The following is a 19,726-nucleotide window of genomic DNA, read 5'->3' as shown; positions in this document are numbered from 1 at the left end:
ACCGGAATGCCGTGCCATTTGACGGAGACGTGGAGCAGCAGCAGCCGCCGCCGCCTCCTTCTCCCTCCCTCCCTCTTCCCCCGCCCCACTCTCTCGCTCTCTTTGTATTTTCCAATATTCCTGGGTTAGCGAAAGGACTCCCCCACACCCTCTGCCCCCCCCCCCCCTTGTGGGTCCTCTCGATGCAAGTTCGCCCCCTCTCCACAGGATTACGTTGGCTTTGCCGCCCGATGACCCGGATTCCGCGCAGTTGGGATCGGATGGCCGAAGAAATTGCAGTTGCGTCGCTCATTCTGGTTCCTTCCCTTATGATTCCGCGGTGGCTTCCGAAGTTATTATTGCATGAGCGGCATCAAATGCATATCGTTTCTTTCGCGTTACAGCGAACATTGATGAGGAATCGGAGGTGCGAGCTTTTTCGGCCCCGAAGATGCTCGTTGAAGTGCAAGAGAAACCGTAGTGCCACGGTTCCACACCGCAGTGCCACGTACCATAGCCAGTCTAGGAAGTACGATACCCTTCAATCCTTCTCTTTCGACCGAAAGTTCGTATTTTTACGGGATCAAATAAAATAAAACTCTGAGCAAGAGAACGCCTACTGCGACGGGTGCACCGAAATGGAATGTGTAGACTCAATTAAATGTTTGAGGGCGTTACCCTCACTCACGACCTCTCCTGGGTGAAACAGATACGGGGAATATGTGGACTGTCAAAACATCCAAAAGCATGTTACAACGTTCCTGAGAGACATTCCCGTAGAGAGGAGTTCCAGGGTGATGCCTTCCGGGCGTGGCGGACACGTGTATATTGATGCAGGTGTGGGAGTATGTTGAAGAAGTTTAAGATTTTGTACAAATACGATCAATAAATCTATTTTTCCATGAGAAATAAATAAAATAATGCGCATTACTTTCATAATGGGCTATGTAAACCGCCTGGTTTAATTATTTTTCCTCCAGTTTTTCTGCCTAATACTCACTCTTACTTGGCCTTGAGAAAAAGGCACGAAAGAAATTTAAATGCCAAAATGCTGTCGAGTCTTAAATTTAATTTTTTTTCTTTCTTTTTTTTGTTTTCCCTTGAAACGCTCACCTTGCCTTGCGAGGCATTTGCCTGCTGGTTGGCGAACACGGGCGCATGAAGTCCCGGTTTCCGAGCACCTTCTCTGGCTTGGGGACACAGTCACCGCGGATTCCAATTCGTCAGATTTTGATTGTTCTCTGCTCAGACCTTGGCTTGGTAAATCAATGTTAAACGCTTCATCCTGGAAGGAGGGAGTTTCGTGGCTCTTATCCCGGGGTTCGGTCAAACTTCTTTTCCGATTGTAATTAACTTAAAAGGACGTCATCCGCGCGGCAGGGGGGGGAGGCAATGCAATGTGCAGTCGGAGGACAGAAGCCTACGCCAAGTTGATTTACTATGCTCGTCGTTCTCATGTTTCTCGTGGTGAGGACTCCGGCGCGAGTGTGCCGCGAAAATTATTTTCATCCAAGACGCATTGATGAGGAATACATTCCAAAGATCTCGTTTTTTCATCTCCGCGGGGCGGTCGTAAATTCTCAAAAATTATATCCTGCATTACTCTTTGTTTGCCGTAAAAATGGTGGGGATTTTAGTGAGGCCACCTCCTGGCACTCAAAAATGTCATCGCAGTCACATCGCGTTACCTGTGGTTGGTCTTAATGGTCCGTAGACTCGATTTATTGTGGCGATCTCCTTACCTGCTCCGCTGCCCACCGCGGGGGTCCGTCACCTCGTCGTCCGCGTCTGTTCAGATGCCGCAGATGGGCGCCCTATCCCCGCCGCGTCTTGGTCCTTCGCCTCCGCCGAGACCCGAGGACTGCGGCTCATTCCTCCGAGCCCCTCTGCCGACATCCGCGCTCTCTGCCCGCGCACCTTAGGTTAATCCCTTCGCTCATGAGGGAAATCGGTGTCCCATCCGACAGCAACGAAGAGGAGGATCGTCTCACCGATCCCTTGAGCCTTGCACCCTGCCGAGAAGAGCTGCGGCACCCATGGTCCCATTCCGCTACAGCTGGAGGAATTGTTGGAACCTGGAAGATGAAGTTGCCATGGAGTTCAGGAAACCAAATTTAAAAAGTATTACGTAGTAGGGTTCCGTATTTGGGCTAGCAATTTGTTGTACTCTTTTATGCAAGGGGGATCGAGATGGAGCTGTGGCTATCGCAATGGCTTTCCACCTAGGGGGCCCGGGTTCAAATCCCGGCGGTGTTGAATATTTTTTCAGTGGTATCTCGATCCCTACTTGAGGTGCTTTGCGAAGGGCACTTTGAGCGAGTACGCCGGATGGGACGTTAAATTGTGGATCCCTTGGCGCCTTTCGTTGAGAGTAGGCTAATGCCTACTCTCAACGAAAGGAAAAGGGTAAAGGGTGGTTTCTCTCCACCCTTTCCCGTCCACCCCTAATGGCGCAATTGACCTTAGCTGTCGATCGCTTCCCCTAAATACTACTACTACTGATTTTGCTGAAAAAAACTATTGGCTGATTGATTAGACAGTATATCTCACCGACCATTTGTCCCGGTATTTCACGGACTTTTTCGGCCCTTCAACACTGCAGTAAGAGCAATGAAAATAATTATATAGGAATCGACAAGTTGATCCGAATTTTATTAAATTATCTCCGAATATTTGGGAGCCTAGTGGAAGACACCTTGCTTCCAAGTTAGCGTGGACCTCAGCGTTACATTTGATATGTTACTCTTCATCATCATAACCTAATCTTTGGCAATCTGCCTAACAACGATAATTTCAGAACGCTCCGTGACAAATATAACGTTCCGCGCGAAATTTCTCTAGTTTTCCACTATTAATCTATCTTCAGTTTTCCATGCTTCATACTTGCCGTCGTGACGTTCGATGCAATACCATGTCCAATAAATACGCGAACAGAGGCCAAGAAAACTATTTTGCAAAATTTAGTCTACATCGATTTTGTCCTCTTCAAAGTACTCTCCATTCGTTGCTATGCACTCATTCCATATTCTTGTTTTCCACTGCTTAAAGCACCCTTGAAAGTCCTCGGTCGTTAGGCTTTTCAGTTTTCTCGTCGTTTCTTGCTTTATTGCGTCCACATCTTACCAGTGGTCTCCCTATTACATTTTTCCATCCAAGGAATAGGAAAAAGTCGCAGGGGGCGATATGTGGAGAGTAGTGAAAACATCTCTTTATTTTTTAATTACATTTTCCGACAGCCCGTCTAATTATACCTAATTCCTTAAACAAAAGCTAAATTATCAGCAAAATTAATGGATTCTTTTAAGTCCCAACCCGTTGGTGTTCGTTCCTGCGGTCCTTCCTATGCCGTTCTTTGGAGGAGCGCGAGATGTTGGCTCGTCCTATCCCTGCCTAAGGTCAAGAGACGCTCGATGCTTATTCCAGTACACTTAGAGTCGCACGGTTCGAAAGGGTGAATAATATTCTATATATGTGCGGAACCCGATTTATTAATTCGTTCGAAATTGAGAAATAAGTGCGGATTTTTAATTTCATATCCGATTCTTGGCTCCCATCTACGGAACACAAATGAGCGGGGTTGTTTCAAGAGACTACCGATTGTGGCGCTGGAATACACATTATTTTTGTTTGAAGCCAGTTTTTGTGGCACGCGGGTAAAAAATGAGCTCTTGGACGAAGACGCTACGCGAAGATTGAATTTTCAAATGCAAAAACACCGGTCCTGAAACGTTCTCCTGCGAATCCGATCCAGAGCCCAAATTTTCTTTTTTTCCGTTTTCGGTTCCGTTTCGGCCGTTGGCAGTTAACACTGTCCCTAATGCGACAGCCGTTTCCTGGTCTGAAGAATGGTTGGAATCTGTCGTGACGACTACAGAAAATGCTTGGATAGAATGATTTGAGGCGTCACTTCGAGGAAGCGATTCATATCGGAAAACAAAAAAATTTTGTTCTTCCACGCATATTTTAATATACACGACCTATGTTTCGACTTAACAAAGTCATAATCAGGATGATGATGACTTTGTAAGTGGAAACTTAAGTCGTGCATGATGAAATATATGTGGAAGGACAAAGTATTTTCTTTTCCGATACAAAAGTGCTCATTTGACATAAAAGCGTTAACATTGGGGTCGGCTGAAAACACAAAACAAAAGTGTGTTTGCATGCACAAAATTCAGAAGTCTTAAGGAAAGTTGTATCGCGTGAAAGGGTTCATTCGAGACTTGGCGCCAAGTTGACATTCGATATATATTTTTTAATCCGAGAAGCTGAGGAAATCCATCGACGGATTGAGTAAGGAGGCGAGCATCTCCGTACCCCTCGGGCCAGAGCCATCCATTCCCTGTGGTGGGAACTGACGTCACCCTCCCACCGAGACCTCCCAACCCTTTTCTTCCCCAACCCCCGGCTGGTGTAGGAGGGCCAGTCCGCGCCCACGTTACTTGGACTGCCGATTGGCGTTCTTTGCCGTGTTTCAGCGATGTTCGCGTTTCTAATCCGACTTGGATTCAGCAGACCTTCTGCAAGCAGTCCAGTTCTCCGTTCTAAAGGGAAGTGCGCCCTCTGTTGCTTATTATCAATGATAGAAGTGACTCGTCCCCACTGATGTGTGTCATTCATGTATTTCATTTTCCAGTTTAAGGGCTGATCTAGAAGGAAGAAAATAGAAAATGCCATTTTTTGTTTTTTTTTTATTTGCATTATCATAGTACCCTGCAAGTCACCGCTAGGGTGTGTGGCAGGGGGTGAATGTACACCAGACTAATTTTGACCTGAATGTGACCCTACCGCGGTCGAACAATGTTATTCTGATCCCTTTATCATTCGTGAAAAAAAGTGCATCTCAATTCTATCTGTTCTCCACTTAATCTCTCTAATTTTAATGGCATGATCTGCCCTACCGTAGTACGATATGGATAATAATAATGCAGTTTCAACATTAATGCTAAAGAGACGTCCTCCCAATCATGCGAGATATTTCATATGTAATGTAACGCCACTTGAATGATTCCCAGCCTCTCTCTTGTAATCACCTCTTGTAATTTAACCTTCGCTCAGCGAATGATTCCGAGGCTAGCTGCTCTAATATTTTGGATACGGAATTAAGTTTATCATAACAACGGTTTACAAACCTATCTCCTCTACGCTCTAACGCGATCCAATTCGGCAATTAATCCAACTTCGTGAGGATCCCATATACTTGCAGCATATTTAAAAAAAGAGGCATAACCAGCGAAAAAGTAAATTTCTCTTTAACCTTCTTTTCGCAACATTTTCTCATTACTCTTCTAATAAATCCTAATTTTATCTTTTATCTATTTAATATTGTTTTTAAAATATTGTTTATTTTATTTTTTTGTTTTATAATTGTAATTATCAGTATTATTGTAATTATTATTATCATTATTATTATTGTAATTATATATATATATATATATATATATATATATATATATATTCTGTTTCTTTGAATGGAAGCAAATTGGTAGTTAGGTTGTAATGTTCCAGGTGATGGAGGTATATTGGATGAGGTTAGAGGGGTTGGCCGATGAGATAGGAATCAGGTCGGGTTTGGTGGAGAAAGATGAGGTAATTCAGGTGAAGCAGGACCCGTTTGCTTCTTTTTATTGGGGGTTGTGCTCCTTTTCGGTTTAAGTTTTGGTTGGAAAGGGACATTTGGTTTATTAAGTTTTGGGTGAAAGGAGGTTGATTGAGGAAATTCAGGGGCTTTTTGCTCGGGAGGTGCTGAAGGAGTCAACTTGAGGAGTTGTTGGGGATATTTAGTTTTCCCCTTCGGAAGAGTTGGATACCATAGGGTGGAAATTAGGGGATTTTTTGAACGGGGGAGTGACCTGCTATAACTGTGTAGTGCTTTTATTATGAGCTTATTTATGGGATATATATGTAGTTCTCTATGAATGACCTTGTTAGGGATAAACCAAGGGGCTCCTGCTACCCCACGCAGTGATTTTTTATAAAGATGCCTATGTCGCGTGTGCTCCTAAGAAGGACAGATGAGATCCTATTCGTTCGCAATTACTGACTCCTCAGCTGGGTGCTCCCTGTGTTGCGATTGGGGTGGGTCCCACGTCGACCTCGTGAGTGCAGAATCAATTGCCGTTCTGCTAAGTCCGCTGGGGAATTGAAGCAGCCAGCGGCGCCGCATGTTACTCACGCGGAGTCGCGAGTTGAGAAATAATTAGTATAGCGGTCGAATTGCATTGCGACGACGGGGAAAATGTGTTTCCACGGCTCGTAAGTCTCTCCTCTCCACAATTCTCGCGTGTTCGTGTGAGCACTCTTTGTCTCGGATCCGCCATTTTCCGATCCGATGATGTCACCTGTGGGGATCCTTTGATTAATGCCTCGAAATCGTCATTTCACGACAATAACGAGGTTGTGACATCACACACTCGATAATTATCCCATTTTTGGAAATAATATTCAGGATTCATCGAGGCTCTGACGTCAAAATTTAATCATTTGCGAACTTCGACCATCCTGAAAGTGAGTATCCCCCCCTGACTCGTGTAATTCCCCAAAAAATCGTGGCTAGCCTAATAAGCACCGATACATTTATTTATTGTTTATGAGGCAGAGGAGTTTCACTTTATTCGCTAAAAATCTTCATTCTTCAATATCTTAGAGACTTCAAAATCCTGGTAAAAATTATTTTTAGTGTCTATAAGGCGAGCGAGCCTTAGCAAGAGGAAAAATACGATGAGCATGTTTCCCTCGGAGAAATGCTCGAATGGAAAGAGATGTGATGCAATGAATACCGTGAAAAACTAGTTTCTCTTCCTGAGCCAAGGCAATCGGATCCCCTAAATGCATACCCGGGTAGCAAATTTACAAATGCGAAATAAGCGTTCGTTTACGGATGACAAATCGGAATTACTATTTTTGGGTCCTCGGCCAGCTAATAAATGTTTATGGCTGGATATAAGCTCTTATCCAACGGACCGCGAGAGGGGTAAAAATATCCGGGTCAAAATAAGTCTGGTGTGTATCAAAATGCAACAATTTCAGTTTGTAAGAATCATTTTCCTTGACCGGGTTTCAAACCCGGATCCTTCGATATCCGACCGAGTATTTTAGCCAGTTAAGCTACCGAGGCGTCCGTTAAAAGTTCCCGCAGTTTCTTCGAGTCTGGTGTGTATTTATCCCCTGCCACACGCTATAGCGGTGGCTTCCAGGGTACTAAAAATACTACCTTGATCAAAAAGTTCCCGGAATAACCACCGTGTGGCGCTCCCATCGTTCCGATTTGAGTTCTGTTTTTTTTGTTAAATTGGTACATCTGTTGTTGATATTCCCTTTAAATCTTAGTGTCATAACTTGACATTTGCAAAAGTTACGTAGCCAAGAGTACATCTATCTCTGTGTGTGTTGGCGATTTTTTACAATTGCAGAAATGGATTTAAATTTGCAACAACGAACTTGTATTAAATTTTGCGTAAAAAACGGATATAGTGGCGCACGGACGTTGGAAATGTTGGAAAAGTGTTTCGGCAACGATTCTCTAAAAAAAAACGGTCGTTTACCAGTGGCACGAGCGGTTCAGAAGTGGTCGTGAGTCAATCGAAGATGATGAACGCAGTGGCAGACCATCGACATCGAAAGTCGGTGAAAAAATTGATAAAGTAAAAGAAATGTTGGTCAATAACCGCAAATTAACCATCAGAGAAATAGCGGAGGACTTGAACATTGCCTATGGATCCGCCCAAGACATTGTGGTTAATGATTTGGGTTTCCGTCGTGTAGCAGCAAAGTTGGTGCCAAAAGACCTCAATTTCATGCAAAAAAGAGACAGTGTTGACGTCGCAAAAGACATGATTTGCGAGGCTGAATCCGATCCCACATTCATCAAAAGGATCATTACTGGAGACGAGACGTGGGTTTATGAGTACGACACGCAATCCAGACATCAGGCAAGTGAATGGCGTTCACCAAATGAGCCGAGACCAAAAAAACCACGTCGTTTTCAGTCAAAAAAGAAGGCAATGCTGACGGTTTTCATGGATTACAACGGTGTAGTGCATCATGAATTTTTGCCAGAAGGCCAGACAGTAAACAAAGAGTATTATTTGGGCGTTATGAGACGTTTGCGTGAAGCAATTCGCCGAAAGAGACCAGAAATGTGGGCAGAAAACTCGTGGATTTTGCACCATGATAACGCACCGTCGCACAGTGCTATCATTATTCGTAATTTTTTGACGAAAAATGCAACAAATACCATCCAACAGCCACCGAATTCACCTGATTTGGCTCCCTGTGACTTCTTTCTGTTCAATCGAGTTAAAAAACCATTACGGGGAACGCGTTTTAGCAGCCGAGAGGAAGTAATGGAAAAATCGCAGGAAGCACTGATGGACATACCGAAAACTGAATATAAAAAATGTTTCGAGGATTGGATCAAGCGCTGGCATAAGTGTGTTGCAGTCGATGGGGATTACTTTGAAGGGGACAATATAGATTTAGATGAATAAACTTGTATTTTTAATTTTCTGAATAAATTCCGGGAAATTTTTGATCAAGGTAGTATTAAACGTTCCCGCTTTACTGCAATCTTTGACACATAATGACTTTGTGAGAAGCGTAATAAAAGGGTACACCCTCTGAGGAATGCAAGTGAACTTAATGCGTACATTATTTGTAGAAGTAATGAACAATATGATATGGGTATTGGAATTGAAGTTCCGCCGCTGCAAGAGGTATGCTGACATATGAGTGCGCTCTCCAGAGAAGGAGAAAAAAATGTCCGAGTTGAAAATGCGCCGTGTGAATGCTGACCCGTTTGTTGCTTCCCGGGCCGTTTGTCGTGTTGGTATTGCCTCGATAATGCCCAGCGGCGTGGAAGCGGACCTAGGGACTCCAGGGCGGCCGGCCACTTGTGGGGTAGGTCTGCGGAAAAAGGCTTATCGTGGTCGTGGGGCCGATAGGCGATGGGCCGTGATTGGCGAATTCAGATGATCCATTCACCATCGGAGGACGTGAACCCCCCTTACCCTTGGGACGGGATCGATACGGTCTGGGCGGAGCGATCCGGAAATAATCAGGGGCGTGAGGGCAAGGGGTGGACCGCGTGGCGTGTGGAACTTGCGAAGAAGGTGATCCGATGATCGGTCGGTCCACTTGGAAGGCAATGTTGGTACGGTTTGATGGACAGGGGTCAGTCACTCTTGGCATTCCCTCTTAATTGACCGAGAGTAATCGAGTTGATTCTATCTATCTACCTATCGATCTACATTGCACCCTGCCAGCTTTCGCTAGGGTGTGTGGAAGGGGGTGATTACATACCTGAATACTTTTGACTCAAAATGGCAGGTCCGTTAATGTTATTCTGATCCCATTATCGTTCGTGGGAGAAATGAAATATTAAATACAGGTATACATGCATTAAATACAGCCTGTATATGCGTTTTACACTTGCTCTCTTTAATTATATGAACATTATCTCGTTCGCCGTAGTCCGATAGGGCTAATGAATACATCTTTAACATAATTTCTGCGGAAACATCCTTTCATTTAATATGAGAAATTTAATCTGTATTTTAAGCTTCGCTCCGTGAGTGATTCCCAGCCTAGCTGCTCTAATATTTTGGATACGCCGCTAAGTTCATCATAACAACGTCTTACAAATCTAGCTCCCCCACGCTGCACGTCATCTAGTTCGGCATTCAGACCTACTTCGTGAGGATCCCATATACTAGCAGCATATTTTAAATGAGGGCTATACGGGGTCATGTTCTAAATGAGGCCTGACAGAGACTTCGGGGTTGGATTAAAGACTTTTTGAATGATCGGGTACCAAGAGTGGTAATAGATGGAGTCAGCGCTTATGCAGCAGAAGTTACTTCAGGTGTTCCCCAGGGAAATGTTATCGGACCTCTTTTATTCCTACTTTACGTTAACGACATTGACTACGTAGTCACTAGTAAGATACGTTCATTTGCCGACGATGGTATGGCACGGTCTCAAGAGTAGTTGAGACTGAACCATCTGGGTTCCTTCGATCATTTGCACCCTGGGCTTGTGGGTGGGGAATCAGAACTCTAGTTATTATCACAACATTGCGAATCTTAGCACATTCATCCGTAGGCAATATAGTAGGTCCTAATTTCCCTGAATACTAATTATTTCATTAGTTAGTCCTTGCATTCGAAGGTGGGTGAATTGCAGCCCTATACGTATTCTTACTCGTTCAGCCTTGGTTTGAAATCAACCCAATAGGCCTTCTTTAGATTATCCATCTTTTATTGTTCTACTTATTGGTCTTACACGGCGAACCATCCAGTTATTTCGGGGCCCAAATCGTAGCAATGGGCTGCGATCAAATTATGGACCAGCCAGTTGGAGAGGTTGACGAATGTTTGTTTGTTACAAAGAAGCGCTTTCGTTAGTATTTTTTGTTCCCTGTAAGCCACCGCTAGGGTGTATGGCAGGGGGTGTGTGTATGTTTGTTAATAAATATATATATATATATGTGTATGTTTGTTATATATATATATATATATATATATATATATAATATAACTCGTTATAACCCCCCCCGCCACACGCCCTTGCGGCGGCTTGCGGGGTATTATGTAGATGTAGATAACCCTTCCTCGTTCGACTTACATTCTCCCCCCCTTACAGTCTTCATTATTCCATCCCTATTAAAATATTATTCATTAGCCTTCCCTACCTGCTTTCCTCTCCCACAATGCCTCGTACTCCTTGGTTTGCTTTCCTTACCGTCCATTTTACCTGTTTCGTCCTTCTCCTCTCTCTCATCTCGATAGATGGCTATGAACATTTAGGAGGTCGCGTTTCGCTTCTACTCTTATATGTAACATCTCTAGGCCTGATACGCGATGGATTGCCCAATACGTGACTGTTAGTCCGATGAATAATCCTTGAAATAATGTTCGATGACCCCATCCAACGTGGAGATGATTTCGATCGTGGAACGTGATGTGGTGAGAGAAGCTCTCAAAATGGCGACTGGAGGCCACTCGCTGATTAACCGGCAATGGTCCTCTGGTATCCTTATCTTCCAATTTTGTTTTCCACCGAAAGGATTCAGTTTCACTGCTGATGTGACGTGGGCTCGCATGCAAATTCAACTGGAGAGAGATTACGGTGATATCAGAAATGATAGGCCAAGGAAAAGATTGAAAACAACCCTTATTTCTATAACAAATGTCATTTTACGCCGAAATTTTCATCATCATCTGCCTAATATAATCGCGCCTGGCTCTTACTTTGGGCCTGCCTTTAATTCGAAGCTCTCGGTACATTTCACTTCGATGTTGAATTAGAAATTGATTGCCAGCAGGCCAGACAACTATAGACTTCGTTGCCCTGTTCTGAGGGCTTCGCAAGGCACAGTTCCTGGACAAATAGCAAACGAATCGTTTTCCAGTTCCCGCGAGAACCTAAGACAAACTATGAATATTTTGATTTTTATTGCGCTGGATCTACTTGATAAGTATTTTGGCGTATTCATATGTCCATTTATTTACTCATCGGACGTGTTCTTGCCTTTGCGTTCCTATATATGTATACTATACATGGTTTGTTTACAAAGTATCGGGAAAAGTTTTGGAAAAAATAGATTTATTTCAGATATTGCTGCATTGACTCAAAATCCTTCCTAGTAAATCCCTTGAGCTTCGACACGCTTTCGCTCTTGCGGCTGTTCCACAACTCGAAGGCTCCCTGGTAGGCGAATTCTGGAAGGTCCTTAAGGGTACGCGTGCCTTCTTCTATGACGGCACTTAAGGGTCCCATGGTGGTGTCCATTGAGGGAGGATTTCACTTTTGAGAATAGGAAATAGTCTGCTGGTGCCAAGTCGGGACTCTAAGGTGGTTGGGGAATCGTCGCGATGTCGTTGCAGAAGGTCTTCGCAAATAGACCCTCGATTCTGCTCTTGGCCGTCCGTCCCAAAAGACCTTCGGGATGAGTTTAGCGCAGATCTTTGGTATTGCCAACTTTATAGTGATAATGATGTGCACTGTCAACGTCTTATCACTGCCAATATAAGATTTGCAATCATGCGCACCCTTATACCGACACGGTCTGAATTCATCATTTCACGCAAACGCGTCATGAGAAATTATAACCGATACTTTTTGTACAAACCTTGTACTATACATGTCATCCTTCAAGCCACTGCTAGGATAACTTGCAGAGTGGTTACGCCCCTGATTACATTTGATACAAAATACTCTTCCCCCCTAGCGCAAGAGAAAGATATTATTTTGATCGCAAATGGTTCGGGGTGAAAATGACATCTTAAATCTGTTCAACACTTAATCTTTCTTTTTTTAATAAATGATCCCTCCTGCCGTAGTAAGTTGGTGCTAATAATACATTTTCAGCATCATCGCTTAAGAGACGTCTTTTATTCACCGACCGAAAGAAAGACTACTAAGGACCCAGCGCATCTCCAGTGTGACTGTCAATTCTCGTAAAGAATTTAGGGTACCCGATATCTAAAGATTGTGCTATAATTTCAAGGATAAAAGTGGCTTTTAAATGAATCAAATGAATGGAGAGGTACTTAATGAATTAATTGATGTACCTAAAACATAAAGTTTCTTCTTGTACGAGTGGTGACATAAAGGATAACTTGTTGGTCACCTCTCGGTGTCGGCTCAAGCGTTTTGTTTCTGCGCCATCAGTAATCGTGATGTCCTCGCCCTTTGTTGGGCCTCTTGTTACACCCAATGGAATAGCCAATTGCTTAACAGCTAATGCGGATTATTGCGATGGTAATTATCCCTCTGCGAAGAAGCCATTGTTTGGTCAAACTTAGTGTACTCACGGAAAGGCTGACTGCAAATGCATTGGAATTCCATGGATAGCAGTTACGTGCAAAGGGAATTCTTCGCCGTTGGTTTGAGAGAATGAACGTCGCGTGATCTGTGCGTGGTTGACAAAATCGTAGGTGGGCGAGAGTGTAGTAATGCTGTGTAAACAACAGATAGTGAATGACTCGAGGCGTGAAGGTCATTCGTTGGAGGATGGCCACCCAGTAAGAGAGGGCGCACACCATAGAGATAAGGAACACTTGCTCTGCCCGATTTGCATGGAATGCGCCTCGCCTTCCAGTCTTCTGGAAAGAAGCGCTCTTTCTCTCTCCAGGAGGGGGCCATAAGATGGGAGACCTCTCGAAAGTTCGCCCGGTTTTATGTTTTTATTTTCCTTTTTTGGGTATTTGCTTCACTCACTCACCATATTTTTTGATTTTTGTATGCAGAAGAAAGTCGAACATGCAATCCGCATTGTTATTTTTATGTAAAAACTACATTAAAATATAAAGGAAATGTGAGAAGAAATTTGAAAAAATACCATTCTTTATCAGAGATGTCGATAGGATGTTACTTCTTCATGCCACCAGGAGTGCTTCTGAAGGTCATTTTGCTTGTGGTCTACAAGCATGTGGGCATTAGTTTTCAGCCTACCCTCGAAGCAGACAGCCCCTGCAACCCTTCCTGCTCGCCTGCGGTTTCCCAATAAACTTTGGCCTGGGTCTAAAGACGAAACTAATGTAACTAATTCATGGCCGCGAAATTAAAAGTTCTCATTTTGCCAATTATTTCCCGATTCCGCTTCGAAGTTTCCTCGACGCTGTTCTTTATCATACGCGGCTTGGGTGTATCGAGAGAGGTCACCCATGTTCGACCTCGTGTACCGTGGCTCTTCCCGCTATGCTACGGCTTCGGTGAGGGACCCTTCGTATCCTAGAGGAAATAGTAGTTGTTGGATGAAATAAGGATAACCCCCTGCTGGTTCATCAAGAGTACAAAAGCAAGTTTCAAACCCCGGGCGTTATCATCAGGCATTCCATCTGGGAATGCAAGTTCAGATATTTATTTTACCGGCGTATCGACGGGACAAAACACAGAGAAGGGCTATCAGAAGTTCGTGTTTTTGGGTATGTCGTGGACAAAACCACCGTTTTCACCGGAACGGAGAGGATCTACCTCAGATACCCGATACACCTATACTTACCCCATATTAAACGGTTGTCGGTGGAGTTTTATTTTATTTTATTTTTTTATATCAAATATTATATATATATATATATATATATATATATATATATATATATATATATATATATATATATATATATATATATATATATATAAAATCAAAAATATATTTTATTTTTTATTTTATTTTATATATCATGCCTCTAATTTTATTAGCATGATCTCCCCTATCGTTGTACGATGGGGATAATAATACATTTTCAACATCACTGCTCAATAGATCTCCTTCCAATTTATGGAAGAGTTTCAATCAGTAATTTAACCTTCGCTCCGTTAGTGATTCCCGGCCTAGCTGCTCTCATATATTTGATACGCTGCTAGTTTATCCTAACAACGTTTTACAAATCCTCTGTTTCTATCTAGTCTAATCTAGTTTCCCTGAACTTCTCTGACGTATGAAAAAAATGATTTTGGATTCTCTTTCAAATTTTCCGCTGATCTTTTCCTTTTGAATCATCTTAACGCTTTAAGAAATTCAATCCTGGGAATCGCTTTAGACATCTTGTAATCGTAAGTGATCTCATTCTTCTTGTCGCTAAGGAATTGATCCCTAATATTTTTCATCTTGGCGTGACATAGCCTTTTGAGGTTGTAATGCCTTTCTTAAATCCGCGTTCAACCATCTAGGTTCCTTGTTATCTTTTGTTAATTTACTGGGAATAAAATTGTTGACTGCTGAGCGCGTGGTCTCAAGGAAGTGATTCCACGTATCCTCAGTATTTCGGCGATTGCCATCTTTCTTAAAACCACCAAATTGATTATTTAGCACGCACTTAAGGGCATTGTAGTTCCCTACTTTAAGCAAGTAAAATTTCCTTTTTGGCTTCTTATTTCGGACCCCATGTAGCGAAAACTTAACATTTACTGCTCTCCGTGGTCACTAATTCCTTTTATAGTTACTATAATTAAGACTTCGGGAATATTCGTTGATAATAGATCAAGAATATTATTTCCTTTATTGAAATTAAATTTAAAATACTTCGCCTTTCCACATGAATCACTTTTATTACCACCTAGGTTTCGTTATGGTATCTGACCATAACGAAACCTAGGTAGTAATAAAAGTGATTTATGTGGAAAGGCGAAGTATTTTAAATTTAATTTCAATATGAAGAATTTCCACCAAGTGACGCCAGAAACTGTTTCATTTATTTCCTTTAGTTGGTGAAATGACAAGTTGATGCAATGAGTTCAACGTAAAATAATTCATTAGCGATTCGCAGATATCTTTATCTTTAGCGCCAGTTTTAAAACTATATGTGCTCCACTCAATAGATGGGATATTGAAATCTCCACCGGTTATAACGTCGCGATCATTGTGTTAGGATAAAAAGAACCTTTTATTTTCTGATCTATTGAAAGTATTGGATTTTCTCTCTCTAATGGCGGTCTGTAAAATGCACAATCTTGAATTTCTTTGGATTGAGGAATTAAAATTGAGAGCGCCAAACAATTTCCAAATCATTACCCGAAATAGCGTTAGCTCGACGCAAGGATTTTTAACTGCAATTGAGACACCACTCTCGAGTCTATTTGTTCTGACATTTCTGCAAATTGAAAAGGATTTTGGGAAAATTTCAGCGGCGATGATTTTGGGAAAATGTCATCAGTGGATAACCAGCTTTCTGTCCCAATAATTATATCTGCGCCTGTGGTTGGAATCTGGTGATGATATTCTGCGACTTTTTTTTCATTTCCAATATCAATCGATTCCAATTGACTTTTCCGTCCGATTGTATATGATTGGAGTTAGGTGAACTGTTGCTTGGATTGACTCTCACTTCATTTAAAGCTATATAATTTGGCAAAGAAGACTTAAGAGCCCCACTAATTGACCTACACTTTAATCTAAAAAAAGCCCTGCAGTGCTCGAATATCATAAGCGCTACGCACCTGGCGACCTCAGACGTGTAGTGAGCACCAGAAAGGTTCAAGAGGGTTCCTATACGATTGAATCTCCGGATGAAGGTCGACGAAGGACGCCCCGATATCCCTGCAGAAAGCACACAACCTCTGATTGATGCCTTCCACTCGGCTCCAAACCAGAGGTCCACCATCAAACCTCGGGACAAGGCTGCAGATCGAGAGCGTCACATCAACCCCCTCAATACCACCCACCCCCTTCACTTCCGAGTTCAATTCCTCGAAGGAATTCAGAATTTCTTCCGATCCACGGTCAACTGCATTGTTGACGCCAAGATGAGCCTGGAACACTTCGTGCCCGCAACCGCCCCTATAACCGCCTTTGTCACCTGGGGAACGCCGCTACTAGGCATGCACCATGCCGTCAGACGCTGGCTCACGCCCTCATGGTCTGCCCTCTCCCGCAATAGGACCATCACACGTCTGACATTACTGCTTCCTATGACTAGAATCCCCCCTTCCCACTCTAACGGTTCCTTCTGGGTGGCGATATCACAGGGGCGAAGGTAGGGTCTGCAGATACTGCAGGGATATTCTCCAATAGCTCCTGATACCTGTCGGAGACGGGGATGAGGTTAGCCATCGCATCTCCCATCCATCTCCCATATTGTCCCTGGTGCCTCTGTCTCCCTTTCTCTCTCTCTCTCTATCGAGGGAGTGTTCCAAGGTGGGGAAGGAGGTGGGATAGGGTGGGAGTGTGGTATTCAAAATCTATGATCCGAATTAAGAAGTACATATACAAGTATTTTTCTTCCGCTGGATGATTTCCCGATATTCCAGCGCGTCCAGGCGGGGCGCATCGATCTCTCGAACTGGAGGATCTTTCGTCTCTTAAGAGTCGCGACGACTGCAAGAGGCTTCGCCAGATAGAAATTTGAACCCTGGTTGAGTTTGCGTCTCCGTTCATTTCTGGTTCCAAAATTTCTGCCACTTCTTACCACTAGGAATTGGGTGTGAACAACCTCAACTTGAGCAGTTCCAGATGAGTGTACTTGATGATGACGCTTAGGCACGGGTTGTACGTATTCTAATAACTAAAGTGGACGGTGCAGACTCGTGCATGATGCACGGCTCCGTCCCCCCCAGCACGGTTGAATGCAAGAGCGTTGGACTTACGTGTGTGTCGTCTGTGGAGTTTCGGGACCCGTGTGGTTCGGGACCTCTTGTCGTCCTGGCCTCCCCCCTTGGGCTTCCGGCGGTGGGCCCTGGCCACGCGCGTCGGGGCCTGCGCTGTCTTCGCTCGGCAGACGGCGTCGGTGGCCGGCAATGCTCGTGTCCGCCTCCTTCCGCGGCTCCTCCGCTCGCTAATCGTCGCTAACTCCCACCCCTCCCATCCCCCTCCACCTCCATCCACCCTCGCCGCCTACCCATAATGCCCCACGCCGACGTTTCGACATCTTTCCGTCGTAATTGAAGGCGCCTCGCGCGTCCTGGCTTATCTGGTGGAGGGAGATGTGTGTTTGTGTAATATTTTTTGATGGCGTTCGTTATCGTTTTATGGCCTCTACCAACTTACTGCGTGCTTTTTCGTCGTCCTTCCACCTCCGTCTTGACGTCCAATGAGTTGGTGCCGCCTTCTCCAGTCTTCCTTCCTCGTGCCCGGGTCTCCTATTGGGTCTCAAAGCATTCGGGTCGTGCTCGGGGTGTGTGGCGGTGACGGTAATTGGCTCGAGTTGACATCCGGAGACATTCGTAATGCAGCAACAGTATTCGGCACCCATTGACATCGACCCCGCCGAAATACCGGCACCTATCTCCTCATCACGACTCCGACATAGTTGTATGTACTCTCGACGAACAGTGTCACGACGACCCATCTTTCAAGCTCGGAAACACTTCGGTTAATTGAATTTGCGTCAAAAAACGTATTTCCAAATCAGATCAATTTACATTTGATCAGGCTGTCGCTGGATTTTAATTAGCATGAAAATATTCCTCGTTTCCCATCCACTTTTTCGTGTAACGAGTCGTGACTGTTGGCACGCCTGGTTTAATTGTGTCCTTGCTCCACGAGTGATTCCGGACAAGTTGGCTTTGACGTCAGAATTCCCCCGAGCGAGGTTGTTTACTCTTGGCTTCAGTTACGTGTCATTTAAAAATATATTCCCCGTCTGGTGACTGGTGTTGAGATTTTAAATGCTGGCTGGAAGAGACACGTGTGTCGAGCGTTTTTCGGTCCAAGCATCATGTTGAATCCATTGTATTTCAATATATGGCCGGTGCTGGCCGGGATATTGAATAATATCCTGGGCTGGACTGAAAAAGACTTCTTGAGTGGTCGCGTACAAAGGGTAGTCGTAGATCATGTTAGCTCTAATGCAGTAGTAATCACTGCAGGTGTTCCCCAGGGAAGTGTTGTCGGACCTCTTTAATTCCTTCATTACTTACAACTACATTAACTCCGTGGTTAATCGTAAGATTCGTTTATTTGCCGACGATGCAGTAATTTACAGAGATATCCGTAATCCTGAAAAAAATTGTATTTAGCCAATAATCAAAATACTATGCAAACTAGACATCTTAAATTTATCTCTTCTATGTACACATAGTCTCTCTAATTTTATTAGCATGATCTCTCCCTCCGTAGTACAATTATGATGGGAGTAATAATACATTTTCAACATCACTGCTAAAGAGACCCTCTTTCAATTTATGCAAGAGCTTCAATCTGTAGTAATTTAGCTTTCGCCCGTGAGTGATTCCTGGCCTAGCCGTTCCAATATTGTGAATACGCCGCTAAGTTCATCATAACAACGGTATAGCTCCTCTACTCTGCATGCAATCCAATTCGGCAATTGACCCAACTTCGTGAGGATCCCATTTACTTGCAGCATATTCTAAATTAGGCTTAACCAAGGGCAGATAACATTTCTCTTTGAACTTTTCATCACATATACCCAGTACCCTTCTAATAAATCCTACTTTTTTGTTAGCTTGTCCACATATTCCCCGTATTTGTTTCGCCCAGGAGAGGTCGTGAGTGAGGGTAACGCCCAAGTATATTTAATTGAGTCTATACGTTCCATTTCGGTGTTCCCAATGCAGTAGGCATTCGGGTGGCAATTGCTCTTGTCCTAAAGATGTATCAATACGCACTTTTTTAAGTTTAATTCTAATTTCCAAGTGTTCGGCTAGATTATTTTCTTCACTTACTTTTCCTCGTGGTTTTTCATTTGAGTTTCTCACGCAAATAATCACACATAAAAATAATACTTATCTGTGAAAGTCTGACTGCACTTTCGAAATTAATTAATATTTTTATTCGATCCAGTATATGGAAAGATCGGACGATTTTGGCCTCTCTACTTCCAGCTCATCAGCGGAATCTGTAACGTCAGTAAACTAATTCCTTTTCAGGACTTTATAAACCATTTTAACGATATTTTTATTCCGAAATCCTTTAATTATTATCATGTTTATTAAACAAGGGGAAGGATCCATACTCATAGAGGCTGAATCATTGTGTCAGCCACGGCCGACCGAAGTGACCTCCAGCCGACCTTCAGCAAACCTAGTCTCCCTTCTCGTTGTTCGCAGCCACCTATTAGTAAGCATCGCAACTCCTCCTAATTAAAATGGTGCCCTCTCCTCCCATCTGCGTACATCCTTCCCCCGCCCTCCCCTCCTTCCTTACCATCACCCCCTCAGTGCCCGTGAACACCGTTGTTTGCCTCGCTAATTGCGCATTGAACGAGCGCGACATGGATCCGGATGGGACGCCACTTCGAATGCACGACGGGGCGAAAGTAGAGCAGGGGGACATCGTTGCCCCCCA

General features: G+C 43.7%; 1 long non-coding RNA gene across 1 annotated transcript in view; it reads right to left on the bottom strand.

The window, feature by feature from the left end:
• The window catches only part of LOC139696269 (uncharacterized), a 117,393-nt gene extending 100,187 nt beyond the window's left edge, over nt 1–17,206 (bottom strand). The window contains exons 1-2 of the long non-coding RNA XR_011702606.1: nt 17,068–17,206; nt 1,722–2,054 (exon numbers count right to left, since the gene is read on the bottom strand). This is a non-coding gene — a long non-coding RNA (uncharacterized lncRNA). The remainder of the gene's footprint in view (nt 1–1,721; nt 2,055–17,067) is intronic.
• Nucleotides 17,207–19,726: the final 2,520 nt, after the last annotated feature.

The sequence above is a fragment of the Hetaerina americana genome, unplaced genomic scaffold (assembly GCF_022747635.1).
Source record: "Hetaerina americana unplaced genomic scaffold, ioHetAmer1.1.p SCAF_7, whole genome shotgun sequence".
Classification (NCBI taxonomy): Eukaryota; Metazoa; Arthropoda; class Insecta; order Odonata; family Calopterygidae; genus Hetaerina; species Hetaerina americana.
This window is presented reverse-complemented; position numbering and strand designations above follow the sequence as displayed.